We start from the raw sequence: 13,498 nt of genomic DNA on the forward strand, positions 1-13,498 counted from the left end.
TGTTCATTATGGACTTTTGCACTACTTTTGACTTTCTTCTAAATAAATATTCCATTGAATCATTACACACCTTGATTCCTGAGCTTTTTAGTGCCCTAAGCCTCGCGCCTCCCCCTCCCCCTGGCCCCGTAACACCCTGGCTGAGAGGTGGGCTCTGCACTCAGACAGACGTGGGTTTGGACCTGCCTCTCCCGCTTGGTCCAGGTGTAACTTGAGCCAGTTGCCTGACCGCTGGGAGCTCAACATCCTCATTTGTAAAGTGGAGATAATTAAGTTAAGTGAGTTAATGGAGGCAAAGTGCTTAGCCTGGGGATAGCAAATAGCCCATAAATAGAATGTTATTCCAGAGCAACACAGTAATCCAGGTGACCACTGCCCGTGGAAACGGAGTGTAGGCCACATACGTGACTGAAAGTTTTCTAAGTCATTTACAAAACAGGTGAAAATAATTTTAATAATGTTACTTCACCCCAAATATCTGGAATGTTACTTCAACAGGAAGTCAATATAAAAGGTATAACGGGGCATTTTACATGTTCATCCTTGCAGGGTGCCTCATTGTGAACAAGCCACATCTCACCTGCTCAGTAGCCATACGTGGCCAGTGGCTACCCAGTAGGATCACACAGACACAGACATTCCCAGAGGTTCACAGGGTGAGAGCACTGAGCAGGCATGAGGGGAGGAAGGCATTTTCTCACCTTTTTAGGGGGAAATTTGGAGCAAAAGCTCCACGTCCAGGGCAGTTTCTTTTATCGTTTAAATAACCCCATGTGTTTGTTGAAATATGAAAGGCCATAGAAATTTGGGAACACGATCAGGAAAAAAAATACCCATTAGGAAAAGTGCATTACTTCTTTAATTTCTAACATTTTCTCAACACTATTTGCTTATTCTATGGCACTCTAAGGACATCTTAATATTACTTATAAGCACAGTAGCCATGGATTTGAAATTCTCTGAGTTTTAAATTAGCCTATTCTCTGAACCAAAAATTGATGAGCACTTGAGAGCATAACACCCAGATACTTTATAGATGTTTTAAGGGCTCAGAAATTTTAAACTGAAAGGGAAAAATATCCAAGTAAACTAAAAGTTGGCAAGAAATTATAATGTTAAAGTCTCATTTAGACCCAAATTCCTTAAGAGACATTGAGCCTGTGGTAGTATGTTTCTTATTGAAAAGGTAAGAGTCTGTATTTGTTTAAATCACTTAATTCACTGTGGAAAGAAAGAAAGAAAGAAAGAAAGAAAGAAAGAAAGAAAGAAAGAAAGAAAGAAAGAAAGAAAGAAAGAAAGAAAGAAGACATTTCCCTAAGAATATGGGCCATCTCCCGTTAACCTAAAGTTCAAAGGCTGAAATGAGAGGCAACGCGCATTTATTTGGAATCGCAGAATTGCAATTTAGGAAGCATGGATTCAGACAGAAACCCAAGTCGTGTTCTGATTACGGGGTGAGGGCAAGGAGTTTCTATGAGAAAAGGAAAGAATAATTACATGGAGGAGAAAAGAAGTGTCTACTGCTGGTAGCCAGCAAGCGGAGTTCCTCTTTAGCTACAGTGGCTGGCCGTTCGTTCTGTCTTCAGGCGAAGAGTCTGCAGTCCCGTCCTCGTGGTCGGATCCGCTCCTCGGCTGCAGTGGGAAGTCACGGTCGGATGGGCCCAGTCCCTACAGTGCGGAGACTCGAGGAGCAGGACGCACCGGCGGCTCCTCCCATGTCACCGGTCAGTCCGCAGGTGCTGCGTGTGGTCAGAAACACGTCTTACGACGTTACCTCCTAGCACTTGCTTCCTGGCCTCCGTCTGCCCTCCCGTGGCACCTGACTTTCTTGGCCACAGGAATGCCACCCACACGAGCAAGGAGGCAGGCTGGGCACTGCATTCACGGCAAGACAGCCAGCCCGACTCCTCACTGCAGCTCCTTTCCGAGCACGAAAGGAAGGGCTGCTAGTGTGCGCTCACTGTTATTTCTGGCATTTCACACTTTACTTCAAGGCAGGGAGGGCATGGATTGACTCTGTTTGGAAACAGTAGGGTGGGATTTCTTTACCTAAAGGTGCTTTCCCCATGACCTGTGCCTTTAAGGTAAACGCTGAGTCATTCGTGATGCTTTTAAAAATTCTTTCTTCCTCCACCCCCTCTCCTGGACTGGAATCACACACAGAGACCATTCAGGCGGGTCCTGGTCAGAGGCCTGGACAGAGGTCACCGACACACAGCGCCCCGTGCGCCTGGCCGCGGCCAGGGTCAGCCTCCCCGGAAAGCTCCGGATGAACCGAGTCTCAGGCCACTGCCCATCAGAGCAGCATCAGACACACAGGGCTTCCCATGCGTAGGAACGTCCCAGAACCCCGAGCTATCGAGCACCGCAGTCTCCAGTCCTGTTCAACAGTCATTGCCAACAGGCACCATAATAAACTGTTTCCTTGCTGTCACCCTCTCCAAATTAAAATGAAGCTCCCACGTTGGCCAGCTGTAGATTTCCCATGCACTGATGTGTAATATCACGCTGCTATTTAGAAGAATCTGTGGCTTGACCAGTAGTTTAAAAACTGATTTCCGGGTCTCCAGCGTGGACGGTGGAGGCGGCTGCGTCTCACCTAGGAAGCCGGCGGAGGCACCTCAGTTCCTCATTCCCGGCCTCGAGGTCTTGGCGGGGTCCAGAACCAATGTGCCCTGTGCATTTTAACATGATTTTAACTCTGGTTCAGTAAAACGTGTGGTCGCCGCCACTTCCCATGGGCGGGTCCAGGTGGAGGCGTCTGCCCCGCCCTTCTTCTCCCTCCCCCCGCCCAGTTCTCACCCCCAGCTGGGCTGCTTCGCTCATCAATCACTTCCTTTCACACTTCTGGTCTCTTTCCAGCTTCCCAGTCTCTCTGGACCCAGGAGCCTGAGAATAGCAGCCAGATGTGCTCACCTCCCGCCCTGAACCGTCCTCAGAGGCAGCCCGAAATAGCGCCGCCCTGTCCTTGCTGGGCCTCAGTGTCCGGGCGGCTGGACTATTTTAAGGGAAGCCTGGGGGCAGCATGTCAGACACCCAGAGTCCTGCCGCTTGTGGGCCCTGCACAGCGGGCTGCTCCTCCAGCCCAGCCAGTGGCCGGTGACACCCCTATTCTGTCCTGTTCACTTTAAAATACATTTTATTGATTTTTTACAGAGAGGAAGGGAGAGGGATAGAGAGTTAGAAACATCGATGAGAGAGAAACATCGATCAGCTGCCTCCTGCACACCATCTACTGGGGATGTGCCCGCAACCAAAGTACATGCCCTTGACCGGAATTGAACCCAGAACCCTTCAGTCCGCAGGCCCATGCTCCATTTACTGAGCCAAACCGGCCAGGGCTGTCCTGTTCACTTTAAAAGCATCTAACGGTGCTTTTTGCATGAATCATATTAAAAATCCAAAGAATAATGAATTTAACCAAACTAAGTTCATTCTATAAAACAAGAATAAGTTAGTCTTTTTGTTTTTAACCCTCACCCAAGGATATTTTTTCCATTGATTTTTAGAGAGTGGAAGGGAGGGAGGGAAATAGGGAGGGGGCAGGAGAGAGAGAGAGAGAGAGAGAGAGAGAGAGAGAGAGAGAGAGAGATTGAGAGAGAGACATCAGTGGGGACAGATCACTTGGTTGCCTCCCACACATGCCCCATGGGCCCGGGGATCGAACCTGCAACCCTGCAGTGCCCAGGCTGGTGCTCTAACCATTTGGCCACCAGCCAGGGCTTAAGAATCAGTTACTGTCTTAAAGGCAATTCTGGTCAATTACTTTGTCACGTAAGTTAAGGAACACACATATGTGGGAAGCAAACTGGATTTGAGCATACGGCCATTGGAATGACACATACGGGGTGGGGCAAAGGTAGGTCTACAGTTGTAAGTACAGGAACAGTTTATTCTTGTATTATTACTTATTACTTATTGCATTGTTTTCCACACGAATGACTGTGAGCCTTCTTTGCCCCGCCTGCTCCAGGTCTGTCGCTCGGTTCCGGGGCACTGATGAGCCCTCGGTAGCACAGACTCTCCTACTCTCCTCAGAGGACACAGCCCTGGGCTTTCTCTTTGCCGTCTGTCCGTCTGTCCCACGTCTGGGAAGCAGCCGCTGGGTTCTGCAGGCTCTGGGTTCTGCTCTCCATTCCGGACCCCAAGGTCTTCCAGCCATGACCAGGCTCGCCCTCACTCGTGGCTCCGGGCTGAGGTCCCTTGGGGATTGCTCTTTAATCTGCACTGAGCCTGGGGCAGGAAGGCCTGCCTAGCAGGACAGTGGGACAACCAGCGTGAAGGTGGGGAGGCGCGGAGTGACGCCGGCCTCGAGGTTCCCGGGGAGAGGGCTGGAAAGCCCGGGGTCCCAGCTCGTCCACCGGCTTCCGCCACTGTCCGCGGTGGCCCAGGGCCTGCAATGGGGGGGCGGGCAGGATACCTCGCCAGGAAACGGACTTTTCAGGAATGCGCTCGAGAGATGAAGATTAAAAGCACTTTATGGACCCTAATGGCATCATTCTCCTCCAAGGCCCTGCTTAAAAGTTAAACTTATCTGGGAAACTATAAAAGTAAAGATGGGATCATTAAATGCCTTAAAGTGCAAATTATCAAGATTTTAAAATTTCAACATAGGAATTTAAAAATGACTAGTAATCTATTTCAAGTTGTTTTGGAGAAAAGGTGTACTGTAAATGAGTAAATATAATTTTTTAAAAATTCTAAGTACTGTCAAATAAGCTAAATATATTTTTAAAGCTTTGAAAGTAATTCTAAAAGAAGCATTTCTAAAAAAGAAAAACACGACACGTTTTACTATATTGTTAACTCTCCACTGTGTACCTCGCTCCACTGCGAAAGGCTGCGCTGACTGCCTCCCGCCAACCCACACGGACCTCCCCTCTCCCCCACAGCTCCTTTCTGTGTCACGCAGCGGGTCCGTGCCAGGGCCAGACCTCGGCTCTCAGGCAGCGACACCAGCCCTCGGGCGCAAAGCCAACCACCGAGCCCGTGTGACCTCCCTCCCTAGACCGGGCACCGGGAAGGTCAGGCCTCAGCGCCAGCGCCCGGCATGTGCTATGGAGTCTAGAGCCGGGCACCCCCTGGCTGGCCCGGGGCATCGCTGGCAGCAGGCGAGTGTGGGGCTGATGGTCCCTCTGCACGGTCCTCGGGGTCCTCGCTGCTGCTCTGTGTCGCCCCCTCGTCCCCCTCCCGCACCCACCCAGGGCGGCAGCCGGGCCGGAGCTGGCCTCCATCAGTCCCACCGGCTGCCCAGGTGCTTTCTGCCCCCAAGGAAAGGAGCCTTTCCTTCCGAACAGACGGGTTCCCACGGAGCTCTGGACCGTGGCCGGTGTCCTTCAGGAGTGTGTGGTGTTCTCCTAGCTCCCTGTAGGTTTCACATCCTCCCAGCACGGGAAATGCTTAGGGAGCTTGTAAAGCTCTGCAGTCACGGCCTGAAGTTGTAATTTACTTGGTCAGGTGAGGCAGGCTAAGTGTGTCTGAGAAGTTCCCAAGGGATTTTCTCATGAGCGCGAGCTGAGCTTGCAAAGTCCCCGACATCCCTGGCGCCAGGACAATGTGCCCGGGGTGCTCAGCGTGGAGCCTGCCCGGCCCCAGGCCCCCCTGGCCTTTCTCCTCCTTTCACTCGTCCTGCCCCCTTCTGTTGGGTACCCCAGGACTGCCGCTCTCCCCTGCCAGCCATGCCTGTCCCGGCCCATCACCAGCACCACTTTCTCAGGCTCTCTCCTGCTCAGGAGCCCCCAGGGAGCTAACCAGGCTCCGTCTTGGGGATCACAGCCCTGGGCCTCAAAACTAATAGTGACAGGCCTTCCCCCTCCTCCTCCTCTGAGCCGGAACTGTCCTAAGCACTTCACATGTGTGACGTCACCTGCCCCACAGCCTGAGGCAGTGGGCACGACATTATCCCAGCTTACAGGCGAGGAGGCGGGCGCAGGGAGGTAGGTCAGACGGGAGCAAAGCCCAAAGAGGAGCCTGGTTGAGGGTCAGGCACCGATGCAGGTCCCTCCGGGCAGGCTTCCGCGGGCGCAGGCCGGCTCTGAGCCCGGAGGCAGCTCTTCCGTCTCGGGGGAGACCTCATCAGAATGCCCGTCTCTGGGAGATCGAGGCTCAGGTGTAACCTTGGCTAAGGTCTGAAGTGGGGGCTGAGCAGCACTGGGTTCCGGCCTGAACCTGAGAACGCTGTCACCCTGGCGGGTGGCTTGGTGGTTGGACCGTCGTCCCATACACCAGAGGCTGCAGGTTCAATTCCTGGTCAGGGCACCTGCCCCGGTTGGGAGTTAGGCCCCCATTCAGGACACATAAGGGAGGCAACCTATTGACGCTTCTCTCTGTGTGCCTCCCTTCCTCCCTCTGAAATCAATACACGTATCCTCAGGTGAGGATTTAAAAGAAGGAAGAATGCCTGTTTCCCGGGGAGTAACTTCCACTCATTTCCTCCCAGACGCCGGGGCCAGGAGCCCGGCTATGCCTCCCTGTAAGCCCGGCGCCCAGGAACTTCGCCCACTTGGTAGCTGGTCACTGAGTCCCAGGCACAGTGGGAGCCAAATATTTACTCGGGCGAAGCTGCCCATGGTCAAAGCATTTTCAGACTTTCTCCTTCATTTGCTTTTGGGGCCAAGGTGTGCTCCTTATCTAACGCCCTTCATCCTGGGGCCAGCGCTCCAGCTGCCGGGGCACCGGTGGGAACGGAGCTCTGCGGAGGGCTTGCCTGACAGGCCTGGGGGCCCGTACCCTCCCTGTCCACAGGAACGAGAGGCATCCTGCTGTGGGGACCCAGGCTCTCGCCCTCTGACCCCCAATTCAGTTTTTTTTTAACTCAGCACACCAATATCTTCAACAGCCACCGGGGAGAGGGCTTGTGTTTTGGAAACACCCAGGCTTCGCTGGGAGCTGTTATTATTAATCAGGTGGGGACCAACTGGGACCACAGGGTCCATACTGCTTGTTTTGGCTGCGGTACAATCGAGGCACCGACTCTCCGGAAATGGACATTTCCGTGGAAGCTGGGGAGGTGGCCGTGTAGATCCTGGGAACCTGGCTGTAAGCATTTGTGAGCAGCATCAGCTCCCCTGAGAGAAGGCGCGCCTCCCAGGCCTGAGTGGAGGGGTTCCCCCCCCCCACCCCCGTTAGTCCAGGTCTTATCTTCCCTCGGGGACACAGCGCTAATCACACCCGTTGTTTACAGTTAAAACAGACCCAGAGCCTGGGCCCTGAGGTTTTAGGACCACACAGTCAACAAACATTTGTACAATAAATACACAAAGTCAAACATGTAGAAGTCAAACAAACACACACCAGTTACCATCCAACAGCTCTAAGCTCAACCAAGGACAGGAACATGGCCTCGTGCAGAAGACAGCTCCCGCCTTCCTTCCTCAGCCGGCCATGAGCGCAGGCACCGCTGCTCAGACCATGGCACACAATTCTAAACAGAAGCCTGACGCCTTTTTAAAAACCTCCCGTGGCTGGAGTCAGCAAGAAAGCCTGGGGGTGCTTTCAGGTGAGAACTGCAGGCCCCTGGCCACTGGGTGTCAGGTGAGCAGAGCCAGAAGGACTGGGGCTGGTCGCTGTGGGCCAGGCCGGCTGACCAGCAGGACCGTTCACCTCGGAGCACAGGGCGCAGACGCGGCCATGGAGGATGGACGCCAGCTCACAGCCTCTTCCTTCTTCGCCTTCACCTTTATGTCTGTGGCTAAAACCTGTCACTCCCATGAGTTCCACGAGCACAGCTGTCCAACAGCGGCAAGCCACAGTGGCTGGCCGTCCCCCCACGGCAGGGAGGACGCAGCAGACATAAAGGTCGAAGGCCGCCTCGGGCCGGGCAAGTGCAGCTTATTCTCTGGGTCCAGCACCAGGACGCGCAGGCAGGTTGCTTCCAGGGGCGGGGAGGCTGCCAAGGTGGCGGAGGGAGGGTGCCAGGTGAAGGACCGCACCAGGCCCCGTCCTCCGTGACCTGAGTAGCCCTGCCAGGGAAGCTTTCCCCCATCCAGGCTGACGCTGGAGGAGGGGGAAGGAGCTGGGGAAAGGGCATGCTTGTTCCCGAGCCCGAGCATGGGGAGAAGCGGTGCTGAATGACTGCGGCTCCGGCGACCTCCAACCTTCTCCATCTCGCCAGCTCATCACTGACCGCCTGCGCACCGGCAAGCAGGCCACAGCAATTGCCGCTCTGAAAAGATAGTCTTCGTCTGAAGGCCTACTGGAAGCCAAAATGTTGAGAGGCCCAGCTCAGCTCCCTGAGAACCAGAGAGGATGACATAGATTTCAAAAGGGTTTTCCCTCTTCTCTCAGAAAATGGAAGGTTCTAGAATCAATGGATGGCTTGCTCATTCTTTTATTATTTACATCAACAAATACAAAGGACAGACAGGACACCGTAAAAGGTAAGGGAGCATGAGGAGGCTTAGAATTTTCCAGAGCCCCTTTCCCTAGAGGCCCAGGCCACGCTTCCTGAGAAGACGGAGGGGTGTGGACACCTGGGTGTGGACACCTGGCCGTGGCCACACCCTTCCTGCCTCAGCTGAGGCCACGGGACACACTGGCCCACACAGGACCACTCTCATGCTCCCAGCCCCGCCTGCCACCCTCGCCACCTCACCACTGGGAAGGGAGCCTGGCTCCACCCCCACCCGGTCACCACCCAGCCAAGCCCTGACCCTCCCCCAGGAGGGCGTCAGGGGCTCCCGCCCGTCCTGGTTTCACCCGCTGCTGCTCATGAGAGCTCCTCTGTTAACCGGCTGCGCCTACAGGCGGCTTGAGCCCAAAGCCCTGCTACTCCCTTACCTCCAAGCATGGTGACTGCTTCTGGGACGTGACAGCGATCTGGCCTGACAGGCTCAGCTTCCTCGGTCCCCTGCCTCACCTGAGACCGTCCTCAGGGGGACCCACATTTCCGCTTTCACTTTCTATTAACGTAGGAGGGAGGAGGGGCCATGTCCTCTTGGCCTCCCCATGCACTTCTGCGCCATCGCTCTTGACCCCCCCCCCGTGGCCCCGCCCGTTTTAAAAAGAAAATCAGGGGTCAATTAATTCGCATCAGAGGAGCTAAGACTATAAAATGGGGAGAGGACAGTCTCTTCGATAAGCTGTGATGGGAAAACTGGACAGCCACATGCGGAAGAATGAAACTGGACGAGTATCTTACGTCACACACACAACTCAACTCCAATTGGATGAAAGACGGAAACAGGCCTGAAACCACACAACCCCCAGAAGGCAGCACGGTGGGGAGGTCCTCGGCATCAGCCATGGCAGTAAGATTTTAGGTTTGACGCCAAAAGCAAAATAAACAAGTGGGACCACGTCAAAATAAAAGAGAAGGTAGGAGAACTCAACAATAATAAAGAGAATGTGGGGAATTGATTCAGAAACGGTTGCAGTTCAGCAGAAATGGCGAGAGCTTGACCTGAAGCTGTGCACGGGAGGTGGCGAGAAGGCCATGGATAAAGATACTAAAGGAAGTGACGGCTCTAGGGCTTGGTGAGAGATTGGAGGGAAGCTGGAGGAGAGGAAGCACCCAGGCTGGCGCCAGACGTGCAGGTTGGGAAGCTGTAGGGTTGGTGAGGGCCTTTCTGTGGTAGGAATCCAGGGCCAGGGCCAGACTGAGGCTGACAGGATGAACGTACACTTCACTGAGCTGAGGACTGCAGGAGAGAAGACGTCCGGAGGCGGTTGAGTTACGATGCTAGACTTCAGGACAGAGGTCTGGTCCAGGAATGTGTATCTCAGTGTCAACAGGTGGTTGGACTTCAGACAGTAAGAGGACAGTCAGCAAGATAGTAATATGTGCTGTGCATTTCCTCAGCCTGAGTGTGGGCAAACTTCCTCCGAACCCCAGAATCACCTCACATCCCGGCTATTCTGAGTCCGTGTGTTGCTACCGTGTCATTGACCAAAGTAGCCAGTGCTTCATAAAAACCTGCAACCTCGAGGACATCATGCTTTTATAAACCGATTCGACTCACAGAAAAAACATGTGATTTATCCATAGGGATGTCTCGGAGTCATCAGCCCACGGTCATGGGCACCCACTGGTCTCGGCATTAGGCTGCCACGCTGTGTTCTCTTTTGCACTGACTCGATGTGATGGTGGGAAAACCCCACTGCACCCCGACCTTCAGTGTCCACACCTGTGACACCATGGGCGCACCCCGTCCGACTGTGATTTTTTTTGTATTGTCTCCAGTTTTCCAAAGGGAAGTATATCTCTCAATGGGGCTTTCAAAGGATGGTTTATAACCCTTTTAAAATGTGCCGTGTGCACAATTCCTAACCGGCAAAGCCTGATGTGGTAAAGGGGGTGGGGAGGGCCCTCGCTCTGCCTAGTAATTTTCTCAGAAAGAGAATGTAATTGTTATGTGGGTTCCAAAAGTGAAGATAGGCGGAACTCTACATTACACCCCAGATAAATAGTGATCCCAAAATAGAAGGTTGGTACAAAGGAAGGGCAGAGAGCGGACTGCGAGCGGGCGTGAGCTAACTCCTGCGAAGGTACCACTTGGAAACGATTTCCGAGAGAACGCATGACTTATGCACAATTCACCCAGGGGTGCTTGCTTATCTGTTTGTTTGCTCAGGGAAAAGAGGTGCTGGGAGGATTCTGTACCCCTAATCGCAGAGCCAGAGAGCCACCCCAGTAGTTCTTTAAATACCGCTCATTAATTTCCTGTCTCTTCACACTGAAAAAGGAACAGAAAATAGAAGTTAATTTTTCCTTTCTACTCAGAGATTAATGGGCAAGGCTCACTGAAGAGGGCTTGGTGCATATCTAAGAAATGTCTGTCTTTCAGGTTTAATCATGGTGCAACTCTATGATATAAAACGATTAACTGGTTCAGTTAATGCAGAAAAAACCTTTTTGCTCAAAAAAATCCCTCAACCACCAGCTCTTGAAAGTTTTTCTAATGTCCAGTATATTTGAAAAATTGTAAATCGGTATGGTTAAATTGATGCTAGTAGTAGTTTAAGTAGTTAATTTTTAAAATATAAAAATGGACATTTTCTTGTATTCCAACAACAAAAAAAGAGCTTTTGTTTGACCCAAAGCAAAATGTCATTGATGTTTTTAGCAAGATTTCATTCAATTTGATCAAATTTCCACCATTATTTTGTAGCAATCTAGAAGCTGGTATAATTTCTAATATATTTAATGAAATAAACATCTATGTTTAATTAATCCCATTAATTTGTTAGCGACTAATCTGTGCCTCGCATAGAGTGAAGTGGCCCAAGGAGAGGACGGGGCGGCCCCAACACAAGGGCAGCACACACCAGCCCGCCTGACCGTGTTGGGTTCAACAAAGGCCAGGACGTTCCTTCCCTGCAGGACTTAGCACCTGCACAGGGGCGGCTTGCAGGTCCCACTGGCTGCGGCCACGGGAGCCTTTCTCCTGCCCCTGGCCGCCCGTGGACATGACCACAGGGCGCGCCTCGACTCCCCTGCGTCGGCCCAGCACAGCGCGGCCCGATACTCACCTGAACTGGCTGTGTGGTGCTGGGGCTCAAGCGCAGGCCTGAGGGCCTTCTCCGAGGCCGGCTTCTGCAGGGAGGGCCCATGCGGTGGGGGGGGGGGGGGGGGGGATGGTCTTTTCCAGGAGGTTCAGGGGAGACTCGCTGCCCTCCCGGGTCTGCTGGTTCTCCCTGGGCCACAGCCAGGTTTGCCCTCAGTGTCCGCCGCTGAGGACACTGGTCACTTGTCTTGAAATTAGCCCCCTTCCTGACTTTTCTCTCCCCCCCGCTCTGACTTGATTTCCCCAGTCACAGACTTCCGTGTCATTCCATCTGGCCATGTTGCACTGGCTGCACCTGTCTTCCCAGCTGACTCACATCCCTTCTGAGTGGGAGGGAATGCGAGTGGAGGGAGGAGGGAGGGAGAAGGAAACACCACCCTGAGGCACGCCTGCACCTCGCCATTCCTTTTCCGAACTAAACCAGCATCTCAAAGCGGAAACCACCAAGTTTTTGCAAACAAGTAGTTCTCAGGAAACTTCTGGCAAATGGGAAGAAGTGAGTCCCGGTTTCACCGATGGCCATGAGGCTACGTTAACTTGGAGGGGGAGCGGAGCTCATGGGCTGTCAAGAGAGAAAGGAAAGTGGTCTGCGGGCGGCTCCCAGGAGAGGGCGGCCAGCGCAGAGCAAGGGCCTGGCAGAGAGCTGGCCGGGCTGCAGGGCATCATTTTGGCAAAACAAGAGGTGGAGGGAGGCGACAGGGAAGGCAGGCGCCCAGGCTGCGACGCATCGGAGAGCAGCGGCCTCCTGAGAACCAGGCCCAGCTCCCCTGCAAGTGGGTTTCCCGCATGTGTTAAGTGTTTCCTTCCACGTCCCGCGTGGAGTAGGGTTCGGTATCTGAAAGAGGAGCCACACAACAAATGAGAGAAAAAGACACGAGATAATTTTGCAATGTTGGAGGTCCAGGCGGGCAAGTCCAACTCAAGGAGAGGGACTTCCACCCATGCTCAGGCCGCTCCAATCTTTTATTGATCTGGAGTAGCCCTTAGGGTAAGGAAGTTTCAATGACACACAGATCAGCAGACAATTTCCAGGAATAGACAAAGTATCTGATTAGCTCATCAATAGATTTCCGAGTGTAGGCAGAGTAACTGATTAGCTCATCAATAGATTTCCAGGTGTATCTGATTAACAATAATCAACAAGGATCTACATAAGTATCTAAGGAATTAAGGGAACTAAGGTGGGGATGCTTCAACTATTATTACCTAAATTAACTGAGTGGTTCCTAGATTAACTGGGTGGTGCACAGCCCTGACCTTTGCTAGGACTTTCAAGCCCTGACCTTTACTACGACTTTCAAGGGCTACTAGCTTTTGGGAGGTCTCTGTCTAAACTCAGCTAGTGAAGACAATGAATGGACTCCGGCACGCATGCGTGCGCCGAGCTGCTCCTTCTCCCCCCGCAGTCCTTCCCGCCGTCCTTCCCAAAGTCCTTCCCGCCGTCTTTCCCAACATCCTTCCCGCCGTCTTTCCCAACGTCCTTCCCTCCGTCCTTCCCAACGTCCTTCCCTCCGTCTTTCCCAACGTCCTTCCCGCCGTCCTTCCCAACATCCTTCCCGCCGTCCTTCCCAACGTCCTTCCCGCCGGCCTTCCCAACGTCCTTCCCAACATCCTTCCGGCACCGCGGCCATGCCTCGCGGGACCCAGCAAAAGGAGCATCGCCCTTTAAACTGCAGGTACACGGTTTCTCCGGCCGTGCTTCCATGTGGAGCCGAGGCAGAGACACAGGAATGTTTAGTTGAGTTTAGAAAGGACTTCATCGCAAACAGGAGCCAAAGGGACCAGGCAGGCAGGACTAAATCTCCTCCCTGCCAGGGACCCGCCGGCCCTGAACCAAACTCCTGCGCTGCCTGAGGAAACCGAGGCCCAGAAAGTGACCTCACGTTTACCAATTCGGAAATTGTCGCCAAAACAATGGAAACAAACAATAAAACAAAACCCACACAATGTAGCTGAGGGTCAGGAATAAGCTAAGACCCAAGTGCACTAAGGAG

This window comes from Myotis myotis, unplaced genomic scaffold (assembly GCF_014108235.1).
Source record: "Myotis myotis isolate mMyoMyo1 unplaced genomic scaffold, mMyoMyo1.p scaffold_m19_p_16, whole genome shotgun sequence".
NCBI lineage: Eukaryota > Metazoa > Chordata > Mammalia > Chiroptera > Vespertilionidae > Myotis > Myotis myotis.